This window comes from Mustela nivalis, assembly GCF_964662115.1.
Source record: "Mustela nivalis genome assembly, chromosome: 4".
Taxonomy (NCBI): domain Eukaryota; kingdom Metazoa; phylum Chordata; class Mammalia; order Carnivora; family Mustelidae; genus Mustela; species Mustela nivalis.
The window spans coordinates 119893460-119909749 of record NC_139023.1 but is presented as its reverse complement, the minus strand read 5'-3'; the positions used below and the strand labels follow the sequence as shown (position 1 = coordinate 119909749).

The 16290-nt window shown below is 38.9% G+C and overlaps 1 protein-coding gene across 8 annotated transcripts in view; it reads left to right on the top strand.

Moving 5' to 3' along the window:
- Nucleotides 1-16290, top strand: part of ARHGAP24 (Rho GTPase activating protein 24) — a 519150-nt gene that overhangs the window by 331344 nt on the left and 171516 nt on the right. Inside the window, exon 1 of one of the 8 annotated variants that reach the window (XM_082726645.1) lies at nucleotides 6635-6784. The exons of 6 other annotated variants lie outside the window; for them this stretch is intronic. The gene's annotated coding sequence lies outside the window, so the exon portion shown is untranslated. Of the gene's footprint in view, nucleotides 1-6634; nucleotides 6830-16290 lie in introns of those variants that run through there. One more of the 8 variants, XM_082726646.1, reaches the window with a different exon arrangement.

The following is a 16290-nucleotide window of genomic DNA, read 5'->3' as shown; positions in this document are numbered from 1 at the left end:
AGTAATGACCCTTGTAACATTAGAAAATGGAAGAAGATCAGGAGGAAAATAAAATTACTATAATCTCAGTATCTAGAGGTAAAAACTATTAACACTGTAATACAATTTTTCAGATTTTTCAATATTATATATATATATTACAAAATTCTGATAACATTAAACACACTATTTTCTAATATGCTTTACTCAACAAATGTACCATAAAGCAGCTAAAACTTCCTACCTAAATAGTGTTGTAAATTTCACTCTATTGTGGCATATATTGAGAAAGAAGAACAAAGCTGGAGGTATCATAATTCCTGATTTCAAGACATACTATAAAGCTGTAGTAATCAAAATACTATGGTACTGGCACAAAAATAGACACATGGATCAATAGAATAGGATAGGAATTCCAGAAATAAACGCATGCTTATATGGTCAATTAATCTATAAAAAAGGAGATAAAAATATACTGTGGGGAAAAGACAGTCTTTTGAATAAATGCTGTTGGGAAACCTGGACATCTATATGAAAAATAATGAAACTGGACCACTTTCTTACACCATACACAAAATTAAACTGAAAGTGGATTAAAGACCTAAATATAAGACTAAAAGCCATAACACTTCTAAAAGAAAACATAAACAATAAACTCTTGGACATTAGTCTTACCAGTATTTTGGGGGGATCTGTCTCCTCAGGTAAGAGAAACAAAATTAAAAATAGACAGTTGGGACTATCAAATAAAAATCTTCTGCACAGTGAAGGAAACCATCAACAAAAGGGAAAAAAAAAAACAAGCTACTGAATGGAAGGAGCTATTTGCAAATGTTATATCTGAATAGGCGGTAATACCTAAAATATATAAAGAACTCACAAAACTCAATACCAAAAAAACAATCTGATGAAAAAATGGACAAGGACCCGGATAGACGGTTTTTCCAAAGAAGACATACAGATGTCCAACAGACACATGAAAAGATACTCAACATCACTCATCATCAGGGAAATGTAAATCAAAACCACAATGGGACATCACCTCACACCTGCCATAATGGCTAGAAAGAAGATAAGAAATAGCAAGTGTTAACAAGTATGTAGAGAAAAGCAAACTCTTGTGCACTCTTGGTGGGAACGCAAAGCGGTGTAGACACTACAGAAAAGTATATGGAGGTTCCTGGAAAATTAAAAGTAGAAGTACTGTATGATCCAGCAATTTTACTTCTTGGTATTTATCTGAAGAAAATGACAATACATATTCAAAAAGACATGTGCACCCCTATATTCACTGCAGTTTTATTTACAATAGCCAAGATATGGTAAGCAATCTATCTACCAAGAGATGAATGAATGGATAAATATGTTATCCCCCCCCCCATTCTCTCTCTCTCTCTATCACACACACACACACACACACACACACACACACACACACACACTCACACACCCTGGAATATTGCATAGCCATAAAAAGTATTACACAGCCATTTCCAAAAGCATGGATAGATCTAGAGAGTGTGATGCTAAGCAAATTAAGTCAGACAGAGAAAAACAAATACGGTATGATTCCCCTTATATATGGAATCTAAAAAACAAAACAAACAAATAAGCAGAAACAGATTCTTGAGTACAGAGAACTAACTGATAGTTGCCGGAGGGGAAGGAGTTGGGAGATTAGACAAAATAGATGAAGGGGATTAAAAGGTACAGATTTCAATTTATAAAATATAATTAGACATGAGAACGAAAAGTAGGACATAGGGAATATAGTAAATAATAATGTAATAACTAAAAAATAATAGTAACTATAAACTCTCTGGAATTCCTTCCCCTATATTCACAAAGGGATAACATTCAGGGTTTTTCCCTTTTTATGCATACTCTTAAGAATTTCTTTTTCAAAAACCTCTTAAATTTATTTAGGAAAGCTTTCAGTAAAACCAGCGTAGTGATTCTTCTCATCTTAGAGTAGAAAAGGCATTAGTAGGTACATCTTTTGCAGCCAGGAAAAATTACCATCCAATAAAAAGCAAAATTATGTTTAAAAGCATTATAAATTAAGAGGCACCTAGGTGGCTCAGTTGGTTAAGTGTCTGACTCTTGATTTTGTCTCAGGTCATGATCTCAGGGTTGTGAAATTGAGCCCTACCTTGGGCTCCATGCTGGGCATGAAGCCTGCTTAAGATTCTCTCTCTCCCCCGCCTCCTCCCCCCCCACCCCGTCCCTCTCCACTTGCTTGAGTCCTCATGCAAGAGAGTGCATGAGCTCCCTCCCTCTCTCTCTCTCTCTCTCTCTCTCATTCTCTCTTAAAAATACAGATAAACATAAATTAAAAATATAGTAAATTAAGACTGCTTAGGAAGTGCTCAATTTCATGACTTTAACTATATATGGAGTAAGAGACTTCACATATATATAAGTATCCACACAAAATGCCTGAAATGCTAAACGTTTACACCTTTCAGATTACTCTAATTTTTTTCCTAAATGACTTGTAATGTTTTAACAGTGTTTGCTTTCTATAGCTAATAGGTATTATGGGGAGTTGTTTCAAAGGCCTAAGGAAAAGAATCAAATTGAAGGGAGTGGCAGGGAAAAATGTGTTAGAAAAATAATTTTTCTCTTTGGTTGCAAATTAAAAACAACTCCATCCCGATCCTCCATGAACCCAGTTCTACCCTAAGTGGGAGGGTTCCGAGGATTTCAGACCAGACCTTCTTGAGTGGGAGCTGACCACTGCCACGGGACACACCAAGAAGGCATCATTATCAGGGAAGGCAACAAGAGCCAAACAGGAAGCCAAAGCACCTTGACTTAACGTTCCTCACCTCTGACTAATGGTGACCCATGCTTCTAAATGCTTTCTTCTTCATGCATTTGAACTTTCTTCTTAATAAATGCTTCTAAAACCGGGATCTCCAAATCTAAGAGAAAAGAAAGTTTTGAAATCAAGAAAGTGAAAAAGCAATTTGCTTTTAGTTCCTGCTGTGCAATTAGACCCAGGCAAACACAAGCTGTGCTGTTGGAAGCACAAAATACCTTAATGGGAGAGTATAAAAATTTGAAGAAAGTGCCAAAAACTGTGTTTTCATTTGTGTTATTTCTGACTTGAGAGATAATTGAATCCTTACTGCAGTTCTGTTCTGCACTGTTCTTTCTTTTCTTTGTTTCTTTGTTGTTGTTTTTTTTTTAAACAATTCCGACTTCTTGTTTGTTCATCCTTTCTTCCTTCAGAAATAAAAGGGATTCAGGAAGGAGAGAGAGCAGTCTTTTTACTTTGCCGTATGTTATAAATGTCATTATTGCTTCCCAGTGGATTCACTCTTCTGATTTTCCTTCCTCTTTAGTTAAATACGATGGCCTGAGAACACATGGGTTGTGGGGAGGGCCAAAATACAGATTGTAAGCAAAAGTAGCAAGGAAATGACACCAAATAGCTGAAGGTCCCTGGCCTTCTTTTATGTGGTTTGGTACTTTAAAATGCTGTGTTTTAGTTTCATCATTTAGAATTTAACTTGAACAATTGAGTTTAAAGTACCTGCATTTATTCTTTCTTTTAACCCCCACTATTTATTTTGACTTATTCCTAACTTAGTGTCTCTGTTACATTTCGCTCCTCAGTAAAAATACCTAAGACAAATTCTAACTGCAAGACTTCCAAATGTATCCTTTTCTTTCTAAGGCTAGACCTGTGCAAGAGGAGGAGGCTAGTTTTATGAAAGCGTTTTGGATGCTGCCCTTTGCAGATGGGAATGTTAAAAGCAGAGGCAAGGTATAATTAGACACTGCACTCTCAGAAAATATTTTGAAAATATGGAAAAGGGACTTGGAAGGCAAGAGTAGAGAGGATGGTATGAATTGGCTTGCGTGTACATTATGGCTGGGATGGCCGCTTAGAAAGGGGAGAGCAGAAACGACACCATGTAGGGCTGCCGGTTCAGTCTCTCCCTCTAGCTTTCCAATAAAACTGGTAGAAAGAATCTGGCATTTTATGAACATCCTCAGGCCCAGGAGACTGAAAGTTATGGCTCTTTCGTACTCCCAACTACAGCTGAAAAAAATGTCTTTCCTGCTACAGTTAACGGTAAGAGATTACCTTGCTTTTTTGCAGGGATTCCTCAGGGTCTGGTTATTTAAGCAAACCAAAATGCAATAATGCATTGAGTGTACGTTAAAAAACAGGGAAGTATTCTGCTACAGATGAAGCGCTGTCAGTTTGAAGACAGGCAGGAACAAAAGGAAAAAAAAAAGAATTATTGGGGTGCCTGGGTGGCTCAGTGGGTTAAATAAAGCCTCTGCCTTCAGCTCAGGTCATGATCCCTGGGTCCTGGAATCGAGGCCAGCACAGGGCTCTCTGCTCAGCAGGAAGCTTGCTTCCTCCTCTTTCTCTGCCTGCCTCTCTGCCTACTTGTGATCTCTGTCAAATAAATAAATAAAATCTTAAAAAAAAAAAAAAGAATTATTGGCACATACTGGCACATTTTTTTGTGTGTGTGTATCCTGCAACAGCTTTATCATTTAAAACTCAAAATATGTTTTTCTAAAAATTTCTACACCCTTTACGAAAAATAATTTGTCTAATAAACACCCTCAAGAAGTTTTCTTGGTAATTTGCGTTCTTGTCTTCCTGACCCTCACTATTTAAAAACCAAATGTTACTTCCTTTCTCTTTCTGAGAAAGTTGGAAATAACCAAATTTACTCTGACTGTGGGACTCCAGGCCATGCTGAGCTCGATCATAACTCAAGCTCTGTCACTCACCAGTCCCGTGTGCAGGCTGTTTCATTTCCTCTGGAAAGTGGGAATAGTCATGCCCACCTGGCATGAGGATTACTATGAGGACTGAGTGAGGTACTATCCAGGAACTTCCCGGCCTCGTGTATCTGGAGACAGGTGCTCACATTGTTAGCTCCTTTCTTATTCCCTACTAGGCTCCCTTACCCCACAACCACCTAATCTCTAAATAATGCATATGTAATTGTCTCCAGAACATCAGCACCCATGCCCAGAAGCATCTGTTCTTGAATGAATTCAGCACTAAACTGGCATTGCACCCCAACCTCTCACCTTGTTTAATCCCTTTAGGCACCACCTCTCCCCCTCCCCAAACACTTGAGTACACCAGGACACCAGGTGAGCTGTGAAACCAGCCATCACAGGAGGTGAGCATTTTCTCTCCGGTTTCAGCGGGTCTGGTTTCGTCTCCAAGACTAGATGGAGCTCTGGTTGCTCACAATTAACGGAGTCTGGACATGCAGTCGCTGCCATCAAGACCCACCACAAGGAGGGGCAGTTCAGTAAAATCTTGAACTCTATTTATAGACCACTTGAAACAAACACTGTCCTGTGAAGCCCAAGGAATCCTCCTTGAGAACACAGAAAGTAATTCACCAGTCCCAGCTCTAGTGGCCATTGAAGGGAGGAAAATGCAGGAAGTCTGTGTTTTTTCAGTGCTCTACAATTTACAAAGATTTTGTCCTGCTCATTCTACCATTTCACCCCGACACTGTTCCAGGAGGTAGATAAGCAAAGGCTAGTAACAGATCCTCATTTTATAGATTACAAAACTGATGTCTAGGAGGTTTAATGAGTTGCTTGCGTTCGTATGGCTGGTGAATTGGGACGGTTGGAGATGGAGGGGAGAGGAAAGTAATAAGCAAAAATTATTTTCAGTTAGTGCAATCAACCTGAACTTCATTAAATATTTATTTACCTATGAGAAAAAAATACACAGGCAAGATAAATAATGTTTCCAAAATGTACTTGCAAGCTTAAAATTGTTCCTTCTCCAATTCTGATAGGAAAACCAAAATATGAGAAATAAACACCTAGAGAGACTCTCCAGGGAAACACTTACAAACATGTTTGTATCTGTCTATAACATATACATACAGAATAGTTACATTTTAGGCAAGAAATGCCTTCTTGAAACCTCTCCAAATTAAAATGTGCGTATGTCAAGACTCATCTTGAAAAAGATGGTAGGAATTTTTATGAGAAATTTTAATTGATTCTGCCAATCAGCTCTGAATATATACATCTTTACCATCTTTTTTACTATGGGGGTGTTTGCATAATTCCAGTATGTGTACAAAAAGCAAGACTTCACTCAACTGCATTAGTTTATGGACCAGAAATGATTTTGCTCTATACAGAATTCTTTTATTTTGATTTTGTCCAATACTTTAATTTTTTAGGACTCCTCTTTATGCCTTGGTGCCTAGAAAGGCTATGCAAAAAATTTTTTTGGCCTGAGAAGTATTCCTGGGCAATTTAGACTAGCTACACTAAAACTGTGTGTGTGTGTGTGTGTGTGTGTGTGTGTTTGAGAGCGTGAGAGAGATTATGGTTTAAAGAGTACTGCTGGGTTAGCAGATTGGCTCAGTGCCACTGGGGGATTTTCAGATTTACTGCTTCTCTGACTATTGTTGCTGCTCTGATTTATGGATTTCAGAATCTCTTGAAAGGCAAAGTGTCTGGAGTTTAGGGTCTTTCCTTTACAGTCCCTCCAATCCCGTATACACTTTTGTGCCCATGTTCACCTTGTGGCGACCTTGCAGGACTCAGCATTTTTACCTGAGCTCAGTGGCTGGGGAGCCCGCTAGTGCTGGGGAGAGGGCAGTAGTTTCCATTCCTGGGTGATGCAGTCATGGGAGAAACTGCAGAGAACCAACTGAGAGTAGGACCGAAGCCGGGCTCCAATGTGCTTAAGCGGCTCAGGACGGAGCAGCTGCTCTGTCTCCCAGCCTGCAAGTTGCTGCCTGCGTTTGTCACTGACCACTGAAGTGTGTGTTTGTGCAAGGTGAGAGCTGGGTGTTTGCTCGTTAATCTGGAGAGAGATCGCCAGGTATTGCTGTTTATTGTGTTTGATAATTTGGGGATGTTGCTATCACCACGAAGCCAGGACCTAGAGCGATTGTGGTTTTATTTATACCCTTGGTTTCTGTCACGATCCATTCAGTTCTCCACAGCGCCCAAATGGTGGCAACGGATTGGACAGAGTGCCGTCTTACACTGAAATGTGATCAATTTAGTGCTTTTTCTTGGAGTTTTTCCTTAATTGCTGTTGCCCATTGATAGTGCGGTTCATAGACAGAATTCCTGTGCTGATCTGAGAGCATAGGAAAACGGCTTCAGATATAGATCTGAATTAATATTTTTGGAGTTCTGGCGGTGGTGTATTCTTTGGTTTACCCACATTTTAGTGGCTGAAACTTTGCAGAGAGCAGAGTGCCTTGGGCTCTGATCTGGTGATAAAAGTTACCTCGGAGTTTCTGGGTTTCTGCTTGTCAAAACTAAAACTTTTGCCTGGCCGTTGCTGTGTGTAGTGTGTGTGTGTGTGTGTGTGTGTGTGTGTGTGCATGTGTGCTTGCACATGTGTGATTACAGAAATTCTCGAAACCCCAAAGAAACCCAAATAATACTTTGCTGTATTTTAATGTATTTAGATTAGCCAAATCGGCTTATTAGGCTTTGGTTATCAGCATATTTGAATTTTGGAACTTCGCATTTTGAGCACACACACAAGGACAGTACAACTCTAGTGTGCCCTTGTCAAGGTATGGGGGTGTGGGGTATGTACTCACTAGGAATCCAAAAGAATCCAAAATGTGTGCGGGGTAAGTGGACAAGCCTTAATCTTGCCTTGCTTTTGTGTGTTAGCTGCCTAACAACCTGTACAAAATATGGAAGAGAAACTCTGGATTGTCGTATCTAAAGAAATACACAGATTTGTATTTATGAAACACGTGCTCCGGAGAAGGGAAACATGGGAGTTTGGTATTGTATAAATAGAGAAACAAAGAAATTCAAAAAGCTATCAGATTTTACAAGGAAAGAAAAAGAATACATTAAGATGAGGAATAATTATGATAGGATATCAAAAAGTACACCAACTTCTCAAAATTGTATGTCTAGTGAAAGAACAATAGCATATTTAAGGAAATTCAGAGTCAGCAGAAAGGAAGCCAAGAGCAAAAATTCTTAATAAAACATGTTGTCAACCTGTCTCTGAATATACTTGTCTGTGTTAATTAGCTTGAATTCTATTTCCAAAATTGATAAAGTTAGAATTTTAAAAATGCAAATTTTAAAATTAATTCGATTGGTTTCCATTTGAGTAGTTTTCTTGAAACTAATAAAGTATAAGTAAAATGCAGTGAACATTAAAATTGTTCAAAGCACTTCGCAACTAATATGTACTCTCAAAATCATTTGTCCCACTTTTGCCTTATGTCAGTTAAGAGGAGTCTAATGTTCTAAGCTAAAATGTCACCTGTTGCTACATACACATGGTCTGCTGAGTTCTTTGGACACTCTCATCACGGTTTCTTGCTTTCAGACTATGTTAGAGCACCGTGGAATGGTGAGCCGAAAACACCTGATTCTAACACTGTCATGCTTTCTATGTGAGTTAAGAGCAGCGATCGTTTTCATTTGACAGATATGGAACTTGAGGTGTACAAAGAATTGATGATGGGCCTTTCCATTCTGGAACCTATCCTACCCTGGCTTTTCTGCTGCCATAATCCAAAATATGGCTACTTCTTTATTTTTTTTTAATTAACATATAATGTATTATTTGCCCCAGGGGTACAGGTCTGTGAGTCAGCAGTCTTACACATTTCACAGCATTCACCATAGCACATACCCTCCCCAATGTCCATAACCCAACCATCCTCTCCATACCCCCCTCCCCCCAGCAACCCTCAGTTTGTTTCATCAGATTAAGAGTCTCTTATGGTTTGTCTCCCTCCTGATCCCATCTTGTTTCATTTTTTCCTTCCCTACCCCCTACAACTCCCCTCCCTGCCTTTCAAATTCCTCATATCAGAAAGATCATATGATAACTGTCCTTCTCTGATTAACTTATTTCACTTAGCATAACACCCTTTAGTTCCATCCATGTCATTGCAAATGGCAAGATTTCATTTCTTTTGATGGCTGCATAGTATTCCATTGTAGATATATATACCACGTCTTCTTTATCCATTCATCTCTTGATGGACATCTAGGTTCTTTCCATAGTTGAGCCATTGTGGACATGGCTGCTATAAACATTCAGGTGCCCATGCCCCTTCAGATCACTACATTTGTGTCTTTAGGGTAAATACCCAGTAGTGTGATTGCTGGTTGGTAGAGTAGCTCTATTTTCAACTTTTTGAGGAACCTCCATGCTGTTTTCCAGAGCAGCTACACCAGCTCACATTCCCACCAACAGTGTAGGAGGGTTCCCCTTTCTCTGTATCCTCGCCAACATCTGTCGTTTCCTGACTTGTTAATTTTGTGGCTGCTTCTTTAAAGAGTTTAGCATAACTTAATTTCTGTGACTGAAAAGATGTGATGGAGGGAGAGTGACCACTTTGAAAAGATATGACAGTATGTGCATCTCTATGATGATTACAGTACAGTATCTTTGAATGCGGGTCCATTTGTACACATGGTCACCCCCATGCAAAAAGACTAGAAACTTAGTCATCTATTTGATGAACCATAATCAATGTAAACAGCCCCCCCCCCAAAAAAGCCTTAAATAGTGTCTGCATTTATTTATTCGTTGGATAACTAGCTTACTGTCACATGCAAAGAGATTTAAAAAGGCTTAGAGATTATAGGTACTGACCTCAAAGCGCATGCCAGGCTGTTCAAACACATTTATTTCTTTTTTCTGGAGAGAGAGAGAAAGAGAGCGCACAAGCATGGGGTGGGGGTGGGGAGTAGGAAAGGGAGGAGGGAGAGAAGGAATCCTAAGCAGGCTCCATAACCCCATGGAGCCTGATGTGGGGCTTGATCTTGCAACACTGAGATCATGCATGAACTGAGCTGAAACCAGGAGCCAGACCCTCAAGCAGCTGAGCCACCCATGCGCCCCTCAAACACATTTACTTCTATGCAATTAAGCTCTCCTAGTTAAAGGAAAAGATTAGCCTTTATTTATATATTTGATAAGTATCTCTAATTTTTAAAAAAAATCTTAAATTTAACATATTATGTTCTTGGTTTTTCTCTTCCTTTTTTTTGGCTTTATACTTTATTCTAGACTTTAAAATTGCAAAGTCTTTAATTACGAAAACTTCTTTCTTCAGACCTGTACTCAATCTCTTCAACCTGGGCAAGAAAGCAGTTGTGGTTTATCTCCTGGGACGGGGAAAGGCCCACCTCCCTGAGATCAAGAGCATACTGCTCACTCTGAGCAGGAAGATGGGGTGCTTGTTGGGAAAAAATGGCTACCCGGCAGGGATGGCCGTGTCTCTTGTGCCTAGCATTTCAGCTATTTGTGTGTTCCTTGACATCTAGTCTAGTTTGATATGAAACCTTTATCAACAATTGTTGACAGATACCAACATAGTTACACTTCCACAAAGACCTTTGGTAAATTGAGATTAAATGTGATTTGTAGTATATGGTGTTTACTTAAATTAGTATCTATAGCTTTTATGGCTCTTTACCTTAGCGTTAAGGTAATTAAGTTCTATTCTGCTTACTAACTCCACACCCCTGCTCCTCCTGGCAGGTAGTGTACATTCAGAGGAAGTAATGGGCACTCACACAACTTTTAACTCTTACTTCCAGATTCCTTAGTGTTAGCCTGGGTTATCTGGGGACAAGAAACATGGAAAGTGGGGTAAATGATATGATTATTCCTCTGGTAGAATATCCCTCTGAGACTATAGAATATCCTGACAGTCGCTAGGCTCCTTAGTGGGCCCCTGGACTTTAAAAAACTAGGCAGCTGGAGTAAGAACATATGGCAGCAGGTGATTCTCCCTTGGAGACAGAGACGAAAAACATTGTCTACAATCTGCTTAAGGGGTCTCATTATTTGTCTTGAATCCAGTGTCTACAAGGGAAACGGAATGTGTATAGTCTGGTTGTTAGAAAATGGATTCAAGTTGTGACTGCTTGTCATCCTTGGCCACCATGGGAAATACCCATCAACGTAACATATCTCAAATACATATTTTATGAGCCATGCAATTCCTGCTTTTTTTTTTAAACCTTTAAATTATTTCTGCTAGGGCAGACTTCACAACCGATTCTAACGTCTACCAGGTCTTCCTTTTTAGCTACTCTCTACCATACACCACAAATAATTTTTTAATGCTAATAACTAGTTAAACTCTTCACATTCTAATAACCAAATGATCCTCATCAATATGTAATTCAAATAACCACTTCGAGACAATGTATTTACCATTTCCAAATATTTCTAATGACCAAGAAACCACCAACAGGAAATCATTGTCAAGTTTCCTATTATAGGTGTATTGGATCTTAAGGAAATGTTCAAGAATTCTACTCCAACATAACAAAATTAATAAAAAATGACTTTAATATGCTCTCTTCTGATAGAATACTTTAAAGGTCAACCTGCCTTGAATATTTTGATGATTAAGTATAAAACACTGGAGGCTACCCCTTCCTTATTCTCTTGCAGCATGGGATTTCACTAGACTGATTAACTCTTAGAAGAATAGGTTTTATCATTTTTGTCTAGTGAGACCAATAGATCAGGAGATGATTGTTGTTGAAAAGATAGTTTGTGACTCACAGTTCCCAAGAGGAAGCGGCACAGCATACCACAGGGTGAGAGTCAGGGGCATTTGGGAAAGCACCAGGCAAAGCAGGGTGGACAGGTTTAGTATTGGCTAGTTTGAATAATTTCAGTAAACGCTGGGGTATTAGGGATTGTCTCTAGTTGTCTGAGTACCTGGTCCTGAGGTGGTGAGGGCAGATGGATAGTGTCCCAGAGGGAGGGCCTTGGGAGAGCCAATAAAGGTGTTGGGATTTGGGTCTGGACTGGTTTATTTGCATAAGAAAGCTATGCTCTTAGGTAGGTCTTTTCACTATCTAGAAATTAGCTAACAGGGGAAGAAGGGCAGTCTCTCCAGAGTCACCAGGCCCCAGAAATCGAAGCATCAGAAATATAGAAAGTAAGAAGGCATGACTAAAACAAATTAATACTCCCAAATAGGAAGAGATTTCTTACTATCATTTTGCCAGGTATGGTGTTTACCTGGTTAGTCCATTATGGACAATAGTCTCTTAACACTGAATGAACCCTATCATTTAGGCAACCTGCCTAGGAAATTCCACAGATATTTTTGTTTTTTAAATTCAGTGCTTTAAAAACAACTTAAGGTGGAAAACGGAATCTTCTTTACTGAATAATTAGGTATATTTTACTTGTCCTACCCAGCTATATATTATTTGATTTGGAGACTAACAGTTAATACTTCCTTATTAGGGTTCTGGTAAAAGTTTTTGTTTTGCTTTAACACTAGAATTAGTAAAAGAACTTTGTCTTTGTGACATTCATCATTCACCTTTGGCTGGAATCATCTCCTGGCACACAATAGTTAACAAATAATGGTTAAACGAACAATTAAATGATGAAGTTAACCAAATTCATTAGCAGAATTTTCTTCACATTCCTAAAAGTCTTTTAGACTGTTTCTAGTCTGATTTTCATAATAATGAAATTCAGAAAAAAAGGTATAGAATTGTTGATTATTTTGTTCAAACAAAAGCTGAATCTCTTATCATTTAAAAACATCCATAGCCAGATGTGCCTTTATAAGCAAACGTAAAGTCTGACATGGGATATGCATCAGTTGAGTAGCAATTCAGTTACTGAACTGGCAAATGTAATTCATACCATCCCTATTCCTCAAGTCAACAACAAGGTGCTGAAGGATCAAAGAACTTTTCATAGTTGAATAAGATAATTAGGTTATCAAATTAGAGTAGATAAGCATGTGCTAAGAAAAAAAAAAGTCTGTAATCAGGAAGGACAAACCTCAGAAATACGGCCTTTCCTCCTTGTACTATTTCTTTCCATTTTTAAACATTTAGGAAAGAAAGCATATGTATGGTGTTTCAGTAGAATGAATTTTTTTTTCTTTTTTACTCCCCCTATTTAATTTCTCCATTCCAGTTGTTGGAATTCCTCATAGGAATTTAAGGTGTAATAAATAGGGAACTTCAAAACAGTGGGGAAGGTTGAGTGAGTTGACAGTAGATATTGGTACAAGTAGAGAGTCATTTAGGGGAAAAAAATGTTTATTCCTTTGCTCCAAAGTAAATTCTAGAGGAGCTGAAGATTGAGATGCAAACTATGAAACACTATGCACGGTTAGCAGAAGGCTTTGGTGAGCTAACTTCCACAGAGTAGATGCTGTTCCGACTACGTCACTAAGCAGCTGTGAGCAGGGGTAGAAATGGCATTCTGCCACTTGGAAGGTACTTGGGCTTTGTGGCCATCACGGTCATTACCATAGCAAAAGGGAGACTTGTTGATCTAGTCCTTTCTCTGTACCATCTGCCCTACCATAATCTATGTCATTCAGGCACCCACATTTCTGAGATGAAGGAAAGCAAAGATATAAATGTATATCTAATTCCTTTTTTAATTCCAGAGCCTCATGATACTTTACGGTTTTTTTTTAAGACTTTACTTATTCATTTGACAGACAGAGATCACAAGTAGGCAGAGAAGCAGGCAGAGAGAGAGAGGAGGAAGAAGGTTCCCTGCTGAGCAGAGAGCCCGATGTGGGGCTCAATGATCCCAGGATCCTGGGATCATGACCTGAGCTGAAGGCAGAGGCTTTGACCCACTGAGCCACTCAGGTGACCCTTTATGTTTTATCCTTGAGCCAGACGAGTGCTAGGAAAAAAACATAGACTTGATTTCTTGCTCTTAGTTCTCCTGATTCCCAAAGCTGGCATTTGATTGTGGCCTCAAAGGAACATCGGGGTCTCTGGTATCTGTAGGTTTCTGGTTTATTATTTCCATGGGGGTGACAAGAGAATGAGACACTGTCAGCTGCATGCTGGCCCTTCTGAGTTGTTATTAGACTAGATTGAACTGATTCAAGGGGCGTGTGCTTGGTGGGAAGCCGGAAGGCTGTCGCTGGAAATCTTTCTCTCGAATGTCTGTCGTGTCTCTCCCCTTTTCACTTCCTGTGCTTCTAGTTAATTTTTTTATCCTGGCATTCCTCCCTTTCCATGACCTCTTATACCGCCTCACACCATCCTCTGACCTGGATAAAAGAAACACTTATGTCATTCACGCTAGGTTACTCAGACTGGCAGGCCATTTGGAGCAATGTGCAGTGTTCCTAGCAACCAATGAAGGCAAATCCACAGCACTTCAAAGCCTGCAGGCCTTGAAAACTCACAGAGAACTACCTAGTTATATTTGGAGCTTCTGCCTGGTGGATATGTATTAGTTAAGAAACCTAGAAAAGTATTTAAGTATTTTAGGGAGTTTATTTTTAATAGAAACTTGGAAGGTTTCTAAAACAGTCATGATGAATTTTGTCAAGACGCTGAGAATGAAGGCCAAATAATGTCTAGCTAAAATCTAAAAGTAGGGCATATAAAGTTCACCGGCAGGAAAGTGATTTTAATTACCAGGAATAGCTTATATGTGTTAATAACACAAGCACTGTGGCAGTTAGACCTGTTTTGAAATCCGTGAACAGGTTGTTTGGCCACAGGGAAGTTATTCAAACAGTTAAGTCTCCATTTTTACATCTGTACTAGTAATGTGAATCACATATTTTGAGGTTAAAATGACAAAATATGTATGTGGATTTGTCTATAGAAATGAAATCATCGAAAAGCTAATCAGTACAGATTGTAAAATGGAGATGCCTTAGCAAACAGGATTGCCATGATTTTGTGAGAAGTGCATTTTTTTCTAGATCAGGAAAAAGGATGAGGTTGGAAAAGTTTACTGGGGAGAATAAGGGAAAAAAATAATGAGAGATGAAACAGGGCAAATCTGTCAGAAAAAAAGGGATCTGATTATCATTGTGTAGCTTCCTTCCGTGGAGACTAACAGTATGTTACTCAGTGCACCTTCATGTATGTTTGAAGACTTTCAGGATAGAGAAAAGAAAGAAACAGTAACAGTAATAGTGGAGGTACCTGGAAAGTTGTATCAAAGAATATTTTTAAACACCCCTAAGATGTTCTATGTGAAGTATGCTGTTGTTTGTCAGATTTATGTATAGCACTCAAAAAAAAAAGGATCCAACAAGCCAAGAACAGGTATGTTAGTTACACAGTATGTGCTTTATCATAGTCCTAAAGTGGAAAGAGTGAGAAACCAGTGTTCTTTGAACACACAAAGGAATAACACACCTGTCAAATCAGAGAGAAAGAAACCTGTGAAGTCAGCATGGTTTCTGGTAGAAGTCAAAAGGTGAACCCAGAGCCCAAACTGAAAAGACCATTAATCTTAAAGAAACGTCAAATTGAGATGAGGACCTCAGCCTAGAAGATCATCTGGCTTTTGGAGAGGGGCAAAGATTTATCATTCCTTGCTTTGCTTTATTTAGTTTCCCCAGGCCTTGCCCATTAAATGTCAATAACTCCCCCCATTTATTGTGAAAACTCAAACACTCCTCTACTTTTCCAAATTCCCCTCCAAGTAGTGTTCCCATCCCCCAGCTGGGAACCACAGAAAGTGTAAAAAATAAGATGAACTATACTCAGAAGTGGCCAAGTATCCGAGAACTTCACATCCTTGACTTTCATGGATCTTGGAAGCCATGATTTTTGGTTTTGGTTTTGGTTTTACTATTTTAAAATGAAAGCAGAGGTCTATAATGTCTTGTCAGTAATCTGTCCTTTTGCTGAGGAATGTGTTTGAGTCCTCTTTGTTACAAAACATTTGTATGGACTCATCACTTACCTGGTCACTGAGATTAGCTTACCTCGTGCTTGCCTGCACCTTTGCCTTGAAGACTGTGTGTGCGCTGTTTTTTCTACTTGTTTTCATTGCCAACTTAATAACTCTCATAATATGGTTTTCAAAAACAAACAAGTAGACTTTGTTTCATTGTACAAACTGCCTGCCTCTGAAAAGAAAGGCAATCAGAAGGGCTGCCAATGATGGGCAAAGGATGTGAAGAGGTAGAATTAAGTGGGAATTCATAGATGAGCAGTTTTGAGTAAATTATGGAATTCAATTTTGGCAGTAGTAGGAACCTTTGTCAAAATGAGTTCACCACGCATGCCATAAAACAGCAGCAATAACAGTAAAAAAGTGATTTGTGAAATCATGTTAATGCCTTTATAATTGACTTTAGGTCTGTGTTTACAGAATTATTAAGGGGCCACTCCACGTTTTTAGGTATGTTCCATTTTCTGAAGAAAATGGTATGTTATAGAAGTATCCGAGAATTTAGAGATTCCCAAAAAATCTCAGGATTGAGCGTGTTAAGAGTCAAATTTGTTAATTCCTGAGGGGAACAAATAAGAGACACCACGAATGGTAGATTTAACCTGTTTCACCTG